This window comes from Astyanax mexicanus, chromosome 3 (genome assembly GCF_023375975.1).
Source record: "Astyanax mexicanus isolate ESR-SI-001 chromosome 3, AstMex3_surface, whole genome shotgun sequence".
NCBI classification, from domain to species: domain Eukaryota; kingdom Metazoa; phylum Chordata; class Actinopteri; order Characiformes; family Acestrorhamphidae; genus Astyanax; species Astyanax mexicanus.
The window spans coordinates 60,510,225-60,526,415 of record NC_064410.1 but is presented as its reverse complement, the minus strand read 5'-3'; the positions used below and the strand labels follow the sequence as shown (position 1 = coordinate 60,526,415).

At 37.5% G+C, this 16,191-nt stretch overlaps 1 protein-coding gene across 2 annotated transcripts in view; it reads right to left on the bottom strand.

Annotated features, from left to right (window-relative positions):
* Nucleotides 1-16,191, bottom strand: part of mrtfbb (myocardin related transcription factor Bb) — a 100,290-nt gene that overhangs the window by 60,912 nt on the left and 23,187 nt on the right. For both annotated transcript variants that reach the window (XM_049475947.1, XM_049475948.1), the window contains exon 2: nt 12,032-12,105. The gene's annotated coding sequence lies outside the window, so the exon portion shown is untranslated. The remainder of the gene's footprint in view (nt 1-12,031; nt 12,106-16,191) is intronic.

The following is a 16,191-nucleotide window of genomic DNA, read 5'->3' as shown; positions in this document are numbered from 1 at the left end:
ATTTTAGGCATACTATTTTCACAATAATAATAATAATAATAATAATAATAATAATAATAATAATAATAAGGAAGAAACAATAAATAATTTATATTTGCTATAAAAAATATTTGTTTTAAAAAACACTATAAAAACTGCACTGAACTTCGTAACAAATGCTTTGTGCTTTGAATATTTAATTAAAAATGTATTTTTTGTATTAAAAAGTATTTTATCACTTTTAAGCAAAATTCCCAAAAAAATTAAAACTGGCATCTCCATTTCTATTGGTCCATCCATCATACAATTTAGACACCATATAAGAACAACTGCCAGATTCCCTTCATGTAAAGAAGTGGAGATAGAGGTTGTATTTGCATTTTATTAATAAAAAAAGTGCACTCTTAGTATTTTCTTCTTTTCTGCTCAGTTTCACCACAGCTAATTCCCACTCACTCCCACCAGCGAGGACTTCCCTTATTACCCAACGCCTCCAGCTGTGGGAGGCTAAAGGCTAACATGTGCTTCCTCTCAGGCATAAAATCAACCACAGTATGTTTTTAAACTCGAACTGACGCAACATCACTGCTAATTCTGTTAGCTAAGCAAGTGTGCATGAAGAAATCCCAGACCCCCATCAGGAACCTCCACCAGTGGCTTCATACCATCAAGCTGAACCTCAATATTTATTTGTATTGCTGCACCACTTTAAAAGGGGCTCTTACCAATTAAATACTTACATGCATTTAACAAAATACTTTACTTACTTGCAAGCTTCCAAATACGACAAAGCTACTTTGACTGGTGCAGATCTATGTGTCAATCCCAAACCACACAGTTCTCTACTTTGATTATAACAGATTTTTTTTTTTTTTTTTTTACCAAAATGTTCCTCCAATTTAGCTGAGCTAATTAACCCACCCATTTACTAGGACTCTACCTATAACTTTAATTGTGATCATAGTGGCTAGAATTGCTATTGATATATAAGTAAATATTCTATCATATATTTTGTGCTCTGTTTAAGTTGGCAGAATTATGTATTTTAGTTCAGGCTCTAAGCATGGGTGTCAACCTAACCCAACATAACTCTATTCCAGCCACATAACTGGTTCAGAGTGGTGCTACACCTATTCTCATTGGCTGTTTCCATTGGCTGTCAGAAACATTCCCCGAAACAAGTTATATCAAAGTTTTCTATTGATTCCGTTATCATGTCATCGCATAGCACTACTGTATAGCATGTAATTGAAGATAAATAAGTAATGCTACATAAGGTGACCATAAAAAAAAACTAATTGTGTAATGCAAAGTCAATGTCACGTTAAGCTGATTCATTTGCACAGTGCAATTTGACTATTGTATAGTAAGATAAGATGTTAAAGCTCACCTTCCGTCGTTTTTTCTTTCATTTTAAAATGTCTAGTTGTGGTCTCTAGTATGAATGAATGACATGTGAGCCGTTTTTGTAAAAAAAAAAAAAGTGCTCAGGTGTCTCTGTAAAGCTCTTTTTTAATGGACTGTTTTAGGGGTGTGTCCAAAATGACCGGATTCCAGCTTTGCTCATGAATATTCATACATGCAAACAGCATGCAAATATCTCTCCTCTGATTGGCTAGGAGCACTGCGACGCCCCTCCACCGCTCTGCCGCTCACTGCCTCCCACCTCCTAACTGATGAGCGGTGATGTTGCGTCGCTTCAGCTCCGCCTCTGGGAGTTTCTCGAGCCAAGGTGGGCTGGTCTGTGAGTTTCTGCCAGCGTAGGCAGAAAGATAATTCAAAATTCACCCGTTTTTCGGAGGGGGGGAGGGGGGATTTCTTTGCTTACCTCCTGCAGACAATGGGGGCTGCAAAACAGTTTAATGTGCAGGTGTACACATTCAACTCGGAGAGACCTACTGTATTCCACAAAAAACAAGAAAAATCGGATTTTCGCGGAAGGTGAGCTTTAATTTAACTATTGAACACCATATCATCAAACATTTAGCCTTAAAGTCTAGACATTAGTGGGAATATAGAGAACCCAGAGCATGTGGATCAGTAGGAGCTTCAGTTTAGTCCAGTGTTTCTCAACCAGGGTGCCGCGGCACCCTGGGGTGCCGTCTGGCTTCATCGGGGGTGCCGTCAAAATATTGCGCCTCACGTGCAGAGTCAGCTCGTGTCGCGGTGTGTCCCAATTCACAGGCAGCATACTCTGAAGGATGCGACCCACAGAGGCGGTGTATTACTGCGCAGCTGTGACGCAATCTGTCTTCGAATACAGCCTCTGAAGGATGCAGCCCCTAAATTGGGAAACACTGTAAAGTTTTTGTCCCCCACGCGATGCACGCGCTATTTTATTTCATATTCCGCCAGCAACAACCCTCGTTCTCACCTGAAGTACTGCGCCCCCACCCCCCGTAAACTGGGGTGCCGTGACACCTCGCATATATTTAAAGGGTGTCGTGACAGAAAAAAGGTTGAGAAACGCTGGTTTAGTCTATACTGAAGCCTCTGAGCTGAACAAGCCTCTAAAATCTGAAATAAAGAAGTAATGAACTTGCAGCAATAAAACAGGGAAAGTCTGCAAACAGTGAGTAACAGACTCCGCCCAGTCTGTGTCTGAGTGTGTACTGAAGGAGGAGGCAGGAGATACAGCAGTAAAATTACACAACTATCATATTTGCATATGTCTGGTACTGATAGGTACCAATGAAAGCAATTCCAGTTCCAGTAACTTTCCCCTACTCTTTAACTGGAAGTAAAGGTGTTGAATAAGACATATGTTCAAGTTAAAATTTCCAAAACCCACAAACAACCAATCACAAACCTGAGAGAAGTAACATAACCCCTCCTCTTCTCAACCTAATGTCTATAAATATGATCTCTACTTTATTCACATGTTCACAGCAAGATCTTCACAATCCACCATCCTCTCTTTACAAATTCATATTCTCCCATATCATATCATTATCTTTATTTCAACTAATTTATGTTCTACATTGTAGATTAAAGTGGCAGTTTGTATTATATTGTTTCTAAACTGAAAGCAGAAGCATTTCTGAGTGGATAAATGATAAAATATGGTGTTAAATGGTACCAGTGTGCTGGAACCACCATCCCTGCTAAGCCTAATATATTGCTTTTAAAAACTCACGCTTCTTTACGTACTTACGTCACATGTACGGCCTCTAAAAGAGGATCCGGCTCAGTTTTACTGCCAGCACACTCTTGCCGCTTATCCACTCTTTGGCTCGTTTTCTGCGCTACAACTGCACACTCTTGCCACTTATAAAGTGTTCTGACTCTTTTATTCCGCTATAATTGCACACTTTCGCATCTTATCAACTCTTTGGTTAGTTTATTCCGCCACAACTCTTTGGCACTTTTTCTTGGCTACAACTGAACAGCGGCTGGTGGAGCAATGGAGACTTCAGAAGGGCTCATTCACCCATAGTAAAACCAGAGTGTGTAGTTGAAGTAAAGTTTCTGACTGAGTGCTCTCTCTCTCTCTCTCTTTCTCTTTCTCTCTCTCTCTGACTGAACATAACCTGGAATCGGATTCATCCCCTCTGAAAGGAGAAGACCGCATCACACCCGCCCAGTTGTGCTCTGTGGTTCCAGTACAACGCTGCTTTAGTCCTGTGAAGGAGTGGGTGGGGAGAAACGAAAGGATTTCGGCTCTTGCTCATGAATATTCATACATGCAAATATTTTGCCTCTGATTGGCTAACAGCACTGCGAAACCAGGAGGCAGAGAGACAGACAACAGTTAAAACATTTTAAACTCAAGACATTTTTACACTAATAACATCATATGTCTTTAAAATGTCATATGTTACTTTACAACATGTGTAATAATGCCCTGCTAAGTACAGTTCAGACACTGATCTAGTCTTAGAGTCTCTGTAAAACACCGGAGATATTTTTAAACCCACCGGAGATATTTTTAAACCTATAGTTACACACAGAGGTGGGTAGTCCAGGTCCAGAAAGTAAAAATCCACTATGGGGTTTGTTGGCTGAGCCGCAGAAGAGCCGCCCAGGCAGTTGGAACAACAAATCCCAGGGTGATTTTTTACTTTTAACTAGTGTAAACAGAACTGTTCTAAACATAAACCTACCTATCTCAATTGTACTTGGCTGGTGGTGTTCCTCCATAGACTAATTCTAACCATTTGTTCCTTAGCTCTGAATTACTGGGTAAAGCATAGAGCACTGATGTGTTATTCGCACAAATAACACAGGAATGAACTGCATGCTGTTTCTAGCGCTGTTATTTAGCTCCTATCTGACAAGACTGTGTCTCTGCCCAGCTTCAGCTCTGCTCTCTGTGGGCGGTCCCAAGCCGAGATGGGCTGGGGCATGAATACTACAGTAATTCACGGGTTGATGTAGACATGGTGCTTTTCCTGATCGACTCGTTTTACTGAATATTTTCACATAGAACACAAGAGAAGGACGTAACATTGCTTCAACCTAAATTAGAATTCATGGTCGAGTTGCCCTTGAGCAAGAAATCCACCCGAAACTGCCCCCCTGGGTGCTTTACCATGTTTACCTCCACATATGGGTTAAATACAGAGGCTAAATTCAGCTGCACTGCTGTTCAATGTGTAAAAAATCCAGTTCCAATTCACTTTAGAGACGGAGAGAAGCACTGAAAATGAATTAGGTGATAAGTAATGCTTCAGGGTAATAGTTTTACACTCAAACAGAAAGAATAAAACTCTTTGTCTTTGAGCTTTGGCTCAATGAGTGACCCGAGTTAATGAGTTGTTGCGGAGTTGTAATGATTTATTTAACCTTGCGTCGACCAAGAAAACAAATAGTTATTTCCACTGGCTGCGTGATCCTCTGAAGGAAGTTTCAAATTCACATTCGGTCATCAGACTCGCGGCGTTCAGCTCGTTCGGATCCGAGCGTGCCAGGAAATTTCAATGTGAAAAGAAACTGAACATAAGTCATTCAGCACCACACTCATCCCCGTCCTTCAGCAGAATTTATTTCGTGAATTTATGATCAGTGAGCTCAGCTTATGACAAATATCTACAAACGCTCTGCAGCTTTCCAAAGAGCCACAACCGACACATCCATAATCAGAGACTCACTTCAGCAGAGTCGAGGTTTATTTATCATTTGTTCAACATGTCCGAGGAATCTGCTCTGAAATGCTCTAAAGAAGAGTAGCGCTAGAATATCACTAGCACTTATTTCTTTTTTTTTTCATTGTTGATGATTATGGCTTACAGCCAATGAAAACCCAAAAATAAGACCATTGGTACTTTTGGTACGCATTGTGGGCAGTGTGGGCAGTGCGCCAAGTCCTGCCTGAAAATGAAATCTGCATCTTTATAAAAGTTGTCAGTAGCAGAGGGAAGCAGGAAGTGCTGTAAGATTTTGTGAGAAAACAAAACTGCACTGACTTTAGACTTGATAATAAAACACAGTGGATCAACACCAGCAGATGACATGTCTCTTTATCTAAACCATCACTGATTGGTGGAAACTTCACACTACACCTCGAGCAGTTTGGACTGTGTGTCTCTCCACTCTTCCTCCAGACTCTGATCCCTTGATTTACAAATGAAATGTAAAATTTACTGATGATCAGTGATGGTTTGGAAGCAATCAATCAGATCAATCAATCAGGGTTTTTTTTTTCAATTGACCCAGGTGGAATAGAAACATGAAATAAATTAAACGCTAATAAAAGCTCATTTTAGCTCCCCAACATAGAGGAGTTAATAATTGTTTATTGCTGAAGCCCCTGCCCTCTTTCTTAAGACATACGATAAAATGTGCCCTAAAGTTAACTAGGTAACCAGCAGCAGTTAGGTTGCTGAACTTTTGAGCTCTATTGCTATAATGCTATATCTGTATCAGGTGCTTTAATAGTTTTGGCAATTCTTTTTTTTTTTAGAAGTGATGAGGGGAAAGAGCGCCATCTACCCACCCAGAGAGAGCAAGGCCAATTGTGCTCTCTCAGGGCTCCGGCAGCTGAAGTCAAGCTGCATGAGTGGGATTCGAACCAGCGATCTACTTATCATAGTGGTGGTTTTCCCAATTCTTACAGTGAGGATTTCACCCCTTTCTATTGTGGTTAACTCTGTTAGAAGGAGAAGGGTTAAACTCAAAAACAAGGGGTAGGGCTACAAAAGAGAAATGGGACTAGGCTAAAGATTGATCAGTACTGCTGGTGACTGGCTACGCTGCTCTTGTACGATGAACGCCATGTTGAAATTGTTTAATTAGTTTTATTTGTTATAGTATTTGTGCTGTGCTATTTAAATTAATCATTCTTTTTTAATTGGTTTATTGCAACCAGTTGAACGTTTGCACATTTTGCTAATAAACCTAATTGGCTTTGGGGGTTGAATAAATTCAATCGCAACTGTACAAAGCGTCCAACATGATCAGTGGAGCTGAAAAAATGAAGGGTGACAAAATACAGTAATATTATTAATTCTGGGCAGTATGACCAAAAATGTATATCACTGTAATTTTATTATTATTTATTAATCATTTTTTGCATGACTGGGCTTTTAGTACAGGTTTGTGACTTACTCTTCTGTTAATACTACATATAACATAAAACTCTAAGGCAATTAACTTAAATCAAGGCTTTGATTACTATTGGTTTTCACTTTGTCCCACAAAATCATACAATATATTTAGTAATTAGACTTTATTATCAGAAAAACAGCTGAAGAATATAAACAACAGACCTCAAAACGAGATACACCAACAACTTTAACACAATTTCCTTTACAAAACTAAATATTTTAGATAAATAGTTCCATAAACACTATAAATGGTCCTAAATTACTCAATGTTTTAGTATTCAGAAATATATTTTTAAAAAGCTATATTGCACAAGTGAGACAAGTTTAATATCAATTTATGATATGTTGTTTTTAAAGCCAAATAAGCCACAATTCCCTTTATTCACTAGTTAACAAATACATTCAGTTCAGTGTGCATTAAAATTAGCCTTCAATTTGCAGGATTTTCTTAGTGAATAATAGCTGTTTGCTGTTGTTTTTCTATTTTATTTGGAGAAAAACACTCATACAGGGAGGAACAGCAGCAGGAGCTCCTCAGATAAAGTTCTTAGATGTTGTTCTCATTTTTCTCCAGGCAGTACAGAGTGAGACGAACGTTTGGTTCGACAGAGCTGAGCTACTAATTCTCCACTGTGTTCGCTTGTTATGCTAACTGGTTAGTGTTACCTAGCGAGCCGTATCTGCTTCTTTGGTGGTGCTGTTCTATGCGGTGCTCTGCAGCTCCCCCTAGCGGTATGGAAGTATGTGAAAAAGGCATAGTGGTTTTAATTTCCCCTCCGGTATACTTCCCAGCACTAAGTATTATTAAATATATAATTATGATAAGTGACACCCAAACACTTCTTAATATAAAACCCAAAAAATACGAATTTTCAGACCTCAACCAAATAATTGATAGTGAATTCACCGACTCGCCAAAGCGGCAAGAAAAATTCCACAGCCTGCCAGCAGCAACAACAACTCCAGAACCACTCAAAACCAGTCAGAACCCAATCGGGCCTTTGGATTTCTCCTCAGATGGTGGCGTTCAGGTTGGCATGGTTTGAGCTCCTGGGATTATGGTGTAACTGAACTGAGGCGAGGAGGACGTCCAGCCTGACGTGGGCTGTGAAACAGAAGCCGCCCCTCACCTCGCTGGATTAAGCGCTGGAAATCAGAGCGCTGCTCTGTCGGGATGAGACGGACGTGTCGGCGGGAGCTGCATCCGTGGCTGTACTTTATTCCTGTCAGAATTTATCCTTCATCTGGGCAGAGCTCTCCTTCCTGCCAAGCTAAAGACAGGGAGACCGGGCTTTGGCACCACCAGAAGCCGGCTTATCCGCCCCTGACCAAGATCTATGACGGCCTTGGTAGCGCAGTCAATACTTCAGACGTGATGATCTTTATATCGCCCGCCTGTTTTTCTCTGCGGAAACTGGCAGCACTGGGATCTGGATGATGGATTGGGCTGATGTGAGAGATTAGGAGTAAGCTCTCAGAGCAGAGCTGGGTGATATGATCTCAGTATCACGATTTTTTTTAACCTCTTACATTAATTACAATTAATGAAGATTATTAGTTGCAAAAAGTATGTGATTACTTGGATTTCTGCATAAATTGGTTCTGCATTAAATTCTTCAGAGTTCTGATCTTCATCTAAGTCACAACAATAGACAAACACAGTCTGCTTAAACTAAAACCACACAAACAATTATATATGTTTGCATGATTTTATTGAACACATGTTAACATTCACAGTGAGGGAGGAAAAAGTATATGAACCCCTTTGGTTAACGATTTTTCTAAGAGCTAACTGGAGTCAGGATGTGATTTGATTGTGATGATGTGTTGGTTAAATCTGCCCTGCTCTATAAAAAAAAAACACACACACACACACCTGTTTTGAGTTTGCTGTTCTTAAGAAGCATGATACTTGATGTGAATCATGCCTCGCACAAAAGATCAAGCTCTCAGAAGACTTACGTTCAAGCATTGTTGACTTGCATGAAGCTGGAAAAAAAGGGTTACAAAAGTATCTCTAAAAGCCTTGATGTTCATGTGCCCACGGACTACAAGACAGATGGTCTACAAATGGAGAAAGTTTAGCACTGTTGCTGAAGCTACTCTCCCTAGGCATGGTAAAGTCCTGTAAAGATGACTGCAAGAGCACAGCGCAGAATGATCAATGAGGTGAGGAAGAATCCTAGAGTGTCAGCTGAAGACTTACAGAAATCTCTGGCACATGCTAACATTTTTTTTGAGAAATCTACAAATCTACAATAAGGAAAACATTAAACAAGAATGGAGTTCATGTGGAGAAGACCACAACTGTCCAAAAAGCATTAAGGCATGTTTGAAGTTTGTAAAAGAGCACCTGGATGTTCCACTACAGCACTGCTGGCTCAATATACTGTGGACAGATGAAACCAAAATTGAGTAGTTTGGAAGGAAAACACAACGCTATGTGTGGAGAAAAAAAAAAGACACAGCACACCATCATCAAAACCTCATCCCAACTGTGAAACATGGTGGAGGGAGCATCATGGTTTGGTGCTGCTTTGCTGCCTCAGGGTCTGGATGGATTGCCGTCATCAACGGAAAAATGAATTCCCAAGTTTACCAAGACATTTTGCAGAAAAACGTAAGACCATCTGTCCTCCAACTGAAGCTCAACAGAGGATGGATGATGCAACAGAACAACGACCCAAAACATAGAAGTAAATCATCAACCGAACGACTTCAACAGAAAAAAGGGGCAACAAGTGCTAATAAACACCTCTGGGAACTCCTTCCTTCAAGACTGTTGGAAAAATTGTAATTTCAGGTGGCCACCTCCTGAAGCTCGTTGAGAGAATGATGCCAAGAGTGTGCAAAGCAGTAATCAGAGCAAAGGGTGGCTGTTTGAAGAAACTAGAATATAAAACATTTTTTTTAGTTATTTCACCTTTTTTTGTGAAGTACATAAAACTCCACATGTGTTCATTCATAGTTTTGATGCTTCAGTGAGAATCTACAATGTAAATAGTCATGAAAATAAAGAAAACTCATTATAAAAAAGGGAAGGTGTGTCCAAACTTTTGGCCTGTACTGTATATTTTTGACTTTAAACAGAGTAAAATAGTGCACTGTGTAATAGGGATCATTAAACACTGTGCTGTTCCTCTCCTTCACACAGGGAAACCCCAAACACCACCAGCCCCCCAGCTCTCGTTCTTCACGGGGAGGAGGAAACGTGGGAAACGCAGAGGCAGAACCCTGTAGGTCACGACTCTTTGAAGCTACGCTGCCCACAGCTGCCCCAGAGTGGCTAACTCAGTGTGGGAGGGGCAAACTCTGCAGTACAAACTGCTGGAGTAATTATTTTACATCCCAGTACCAAAAAAAATGACTAAGAGAATAGTTAGAATAGCACTTCTAATTAGAATAGCACTTTATCTGAGGAGCTCCTGCTGCTGTTCCTCACTGTATGAGTCTATTTATCTGAGTAAAATAGAAAAACAACAGCAAACAGCCAAAGCTTTTGCAATTATTCACTCAGAGAAAAAGAAAGTAATGGATTTATGCCCTGAAACATATATATAGGAAAAGTACTGGGTCACCTAGTTTCTTTCAAAAATACTAAGAGCAAACATCTCACCTCTCCCCCAAACACTGTGATTCTCCCATATATTTATATATTTACCCGCTAACTAGTGCTGGGTGGTATACTGGATGAAAGTAAAACCAGTATGCATTTTTCATATACCGTCATATACCACCATAGGCGCTGCGGAGCATTGTGTTGAACAGCACCTCCAAAGAAGCAGACACAGCTCACTAACTTACACTAGCCAGTTAGCATAACAAGCTAACACACTGGAGTAATGGTAGCTCAGCTCTGTGGAGTCAAATGCTCGTCTCGTTCTGTTCTGCCTGTAGGGAAATTAGAATAGCACTTTATCTGAGGAGCTCCTGCTGCTGTTTGTCACCGTATGAGTGTATTTATCCAAGTAAAATAGAAAAACAATTGCAAACAGCCAAAGCTTTTGCAATTATTCACTCAGAGAAAAAGAAAGTAATGGATTTATGCAATCAATCCACAGCTCAGAGAAAAGTTCTAAATTCTGAGTACAGAATCATTTATTCAGCTCAAATTATAAAACTCTGTATACGAGGTAAAAATAAACTTCACAAGCAGTAACTTTAACTGTTTTAAATATTTTAATTCTGTAGATTGAAGGATCCTTTTAATCCGTGCTGAACAGAATTAAAAAGAAGGGAATTGTGGCCGATTTTAATACTGTAATGCCTCTGTAATGCTTCAATAATAACATATTGTAAATTGATGTTAAACTTATTTCATTAAGCTCTATTGCACAAGTAAGATATATATTTCTGAATACTTAAATACTTAAACATTCAGTAGTATAGGTCCATTTATAGTGTTTATGGAACTACAGTATTTAATATATTTAGTTTATTAGAGGAAGGTCTATTGTTTATATTCTTCAGCTGGTTTTTTTTCTGATAATAAAGTCTGATTTCTCTTCATATATTGTTTATATATTTTGTGGGACAAAATAAACCCAATACTAATCAAAGCATTAATTTAAAGCCTAACCAGTACAGTAAATCACAAACCTATATTTACATATCCCTACAGTCCTACACTATAGAATAAGTGAGTGATGAAGGCCAGCAGATGGCGCTGTAACCCTGACATCAGGACGGTTCTCATTCAGCCCAAAACGGCATTATGGGTTTCCCTCAAAACAGGAAAATGGGGTTCTACAATGACTCTAGATTAAATATCCAGAACCTCTAGTCTATATCTGGCAACCCAAACTGCTCCGCTGAAAAAAAAAAAAAATATATATATAAATATAAAAATAACTAAAAAAATAGAAAACACCAAATAATGTATATATATATATATATATACACCAAACAATGACTAATTTATTTTTTTAATGCAAGTTAAAAAAAGATTCATTTCAAAAAAGGAGAAATAGATGATGCATGTTTTTTTTTGGCAGGGCTGAATCCTTTTTTTTTTAGATAGTTGTTTTGTAATAGCTTTTCTTTTAAAAGGCTTAAATTATCAAAACTGTTTAAATAATATAATATAATATAATTTTTACATACTTTTTTAAAAGGCTTAAATAATCAAAACTGTTTAAATAATATAATATAATATAATTTTTACATACTTTTTTAAAAGGCTTAAATAATCAAAACTGTTTAAATATAAGACTTAATATAATATAACATAATATAATATACAATTTTAAATACTGTTTTAATATAAAATAATAAAATTTTTTAAGTAATCAAACTTTTTAAAATACTTTTTTAGAAGTCATACATAACTATTTTTAATAATAGTTATTTTGTAATCGCTTTTCTTTTAAAAGGAAATGGGCTAAATAATCATTTAGGCTATTCCATTTATGCAATGGGGGAAAAAAGTGGTATATTTATTGAACACCTATAAAAGGTTACAGTTTGATACATCTCTATTAGTCCATTAAAACAGGTGTGATTATTACCTGTTTCAGAAACAGCACAGACGTTCCAGATCCAGCTGTTTGATGCTGTGGAAGATCACTAGGTCATGATGAGTCTGAAACAAAGAGAGAGAAATATAAGAGATTTTAACAGAAATGAAAGTAAAACTACAGCAACTTCATGCTTCCCTCTGTTGACAACTTTTATGGAGATGCAGATTTCATTTTCCAGCAGGACTTGGTACACTGCCCACACTGCCAAAAGCACCAATTGGTCTGATTTTTGGGTTTTCATTGGCTGTGAGCTTCATAATCATCAAGAATAAACGCTTAAAATAGATCACTCTGTGGAATTTCTCCTAATCTCTCCTCATCATCTGAGTTTAATAGAGTTATTTCTAGTTCTCTTCATATTAATCAACACCTGGTTTGGTAAATTACTGGTAAATGTGGTAAATCACATTTATGATTTATGATATATATACACACATGCTGGCTGAAGGAAATCATCCAGGAGAAATCTGATATCTCTACACTTTATTCTATAGTTAAATATAATATAAAAAGTTTTAGTTAAAATGAGAATTCCTGGTTACGTTTTACTGTATTCATGTTTATGTGCATCTGTTTAAATCATATGTGGGGCTTTTTTCAGGTGTTATTTGCTTCGGTGCCTAAAATTTTTGCACGGTACTGTATATAAAATATGAGTTTCACATTTTGAACTGAATTACTGAAATAAAGTAACTTTTCAATGATATTAAATGTTTTGAGAAAAAAAAGCACCACCTAGGCAGACTGCAGACTGTGTCTACAAATATTAGAAGAACATAGAAGTATCAACCAGTCATGCAAAAAAGAAAATAAATACTGTATATTAAAAAAGATGCATCCAGATTAAACGATAATCGCATTGTAGACTCATAATCGATTCATAATCAAATTGCTAGTCCTCAAATCTGAGCCTGTTTTGTTAAAATGTTCCAACTGGAGACTATTTCTCTTCTAATCATTCTAACAGAAAGTTGAACACAAGGGTGTCCAAACTACGGCCCGCGGGCCAGCCGCGGCCCATTTTCTTTTTTTGGAGCGGCCAGCGAGGTATTTTAGAAATAGAATGAAAGTTGGCCCGCTGTTAAGCAGGTTTTTATAATGTGAGATTCAAAGTTTGAACGCTAGGTGTCAAAAACGGGCCAAAGAGTCTAAAAGCGGAGAGAGTGCGCATTTCTAGCACCAAAAAAACGAACCTAAGAGTCTAAAAGCGGAGAGAGTGCGCATTTCTAGCGCAAAAAAAAAAAAACGGGCCAAAGAGTCTAAAAGCGGAGAGAGTGCGCATTTCTAGCGCAAAAAAAAAAAAAACGGGCCAAAGAGTCTAAAAGCGGAGAGAGTGCGCATTTCTAGCGCAAAAAAAAAAAAAAACGGGCCAAAGAGTCTAAAAGCGGAGAGTGGCATTTCTAGCGAAAAAAAAAAAAACGGGCCAAAGAGTCTAAAAGCGGAGAGTGCGCGCATTTCTAGCGCAAAAAAAAAAACGGGCCAAAGAGTCTTAAAGTGGAGAGAGTGCGCATTTCTAGCGCAGAAAAAGGGCAAAAGAGTCTAAAAGTTGCCGTAATTAAGGAGTTTAATATTAAGAGACATCATGAAATTAAACATCAATTAGAAAAATCTTAGTTTACACAACACTGCCAAATATAGATACAGATAGTAATTCTAGGAAAAAAAGGTGTGTAAATGAAAGTAATCAGGAAAAAGTATTATTTAAAGTGGTATATTTCATTATTTGTTTTATTACAGAGTCTGTGGCCCGTGACTTCAAATATATTTCTCCTTCTGGCTCACCAACGAAAAAAGTTTGGACACCCCTGGTTTAACAGTTGTAGCACCGAGTACTTCATAACGCTCCACATCTCGCCTCCAGCCGTGATGTTCTGAAGCTGCTCCTCTGCTCGGTCAGTAAATCAGTATTTAAACAGGGTTGGTAAAGAGGCGAGCTGTTTGTGTGTAATCAGATGCAGTTGCTGTGGAAACTGTAATCTTCTCCTGTTCTGATAAACCCAGCTGAACAATGGTGGACAGATATATTTATGGATGAGGGCCTCTCCAATGAAGAGCCCATTCAGAGATATGGAAAACAAGCTCCAGTGAAGCTCAGCCTGCCGGATCAGAGACTATCCTCCACGCTCTGGCCCCTCTGAAGCACACACAGGCTTAAATATTTATTACACTGTTATTACACTGTTATTACACTGTTATTACACTGTTATTACACCAATGCTGTCCATCCACCTATATCAGTTGCACCAGCTTAAATAAACTATGCACTAGGGATGCACATCATTTCTAGTAAGGATTTTTTTTTTTACAAATGTTAAAAACACTGAATTTCATCACTGAATGCACAAAAAAAAGGAATTTCTCCAAAATGTCAATTTTTCAACTTAAATTAAAGTCAATGTAAAAAGTAGGGATGCACCAAACAGACATCAACACTATTTATTAACATTAATATTAATGCTTGGGTTCGACATGCTGGCATTTTGAGCTTTATAACTCAAGATTACAATAATCTACAGACATCATACACATACTAGTGATCAGGAGTGGGCGATATTGCCCTAAAATAATATTTAAATATTTCAGGATACTTTTGCAGTAATCAACCACATTTTTGCTGATGTCAAAACAGTGAAAAAGTTTATTATTTTTAAAATAATAAATTACTTTAATTAAATAAATATACATTGTACATAACAAATATAATATACCATAAATATAATGTAATGTAACAAAAAAAATCTACCCCTGTAATAAAAGTGCAGAATATTTAACACCCAAGAGAGAAAGATACGTTTGATACTATACAGTATGTACTATACAAAATATAAATATATACTATACTTTTTCAGAGCTGTTTTGATTTCTTTGTCGTTGTTCCTTAATATTCATCTCTTTTTTTGTTCTGTTTTTTGTCTTTTTTTCCCATTTTTTGTATTTTTTTTCACTCTCTCCCCCTTTTTGCCTGTAATTTTGCTTATATTATTCTTGTATTTTAATACATACAGCTCTGCAAAAAGTTAAAAGGCCACCTCAGTTTCTGAATCCGTTTCAATATTTGTTTTTTAATCTCAGTTTTCATGCATCTTGGCATCATGTTCTCCTCCACCAGTCTTACACACTGCTTTTGGATAACTTTATGCTGCTTTACTCCTGGTGCAAAAATTCAAGCAGTTCAGTTTGGTTTGATGGCTTGTGATCATCCATCTTCCTCTTGATTATATTCCAGAGGTTTTCTATTTGGTAAAATAAAAGAAACTCATTGTTTTTAAGTGGTCTCTTAATTTTTTTTCAGAGTTATATAGTATATAGTGAAAATGCCTTTAAAAATGATGCTATAATATTTTGATTATATCAGTACTTTGATGCACCTTTATTTTTAACAGTGTAGTGGAAATACTCCAGACATGTAGAACCACTTCATGTTTTTAAAAATGTTACAAAGTTGTTTATATATCGAACAAAAAGGGACTTTTTATACTAGATATTTCTGTACTTTTAGGAGGAACAGTGAGTTTACAAGTCTGATCTGAAACTAAAATGTAACAGAAGCAGCTATTTAGACCGTGGGGGTTTTAGTCATTTCCTAAAAAAGATTACTCAGAAAGACCACACCATTATTTTGACAGGCGGAGAGGAACTGAAGTATTACAGGGTTGAATGAGGGACTGAAGAAAACACTAGAACATGATGCAATATTGAGATATTTGTATTTAATTTTAGAAACAAACAACATATTTTGTGAAAGATTTTCATTATAAATGTTAAAAACAAGTAAATCCATCTTTCGAGGCACTGTGTTCAGTCCCCAGATGTTACGGTCAAAGTGCATGATGTTATGGTAAAAATCACCTTTTGTCTTAATTACAGGAACTTCGGTGCAAAGTTCCAACAGGACACTGCTCATCCACACACTGCTCCCGTCTCAAGAGCTCATCTTTAAGATACCTGAAGATACTGTACCAAGACCAGTAACATCACAGTCATAAATACAAAAAAAAAATCATAAACAGAATAAACAGAAACACGACTGACGGACAGAACCAAAGCAAATACTCGGCTGATGCCAGAAGATCACTGGTTAGGATCACTATTACTGCTACAATTACTACTACTACTACTACTACTATTACTACAACTACAGATCACTG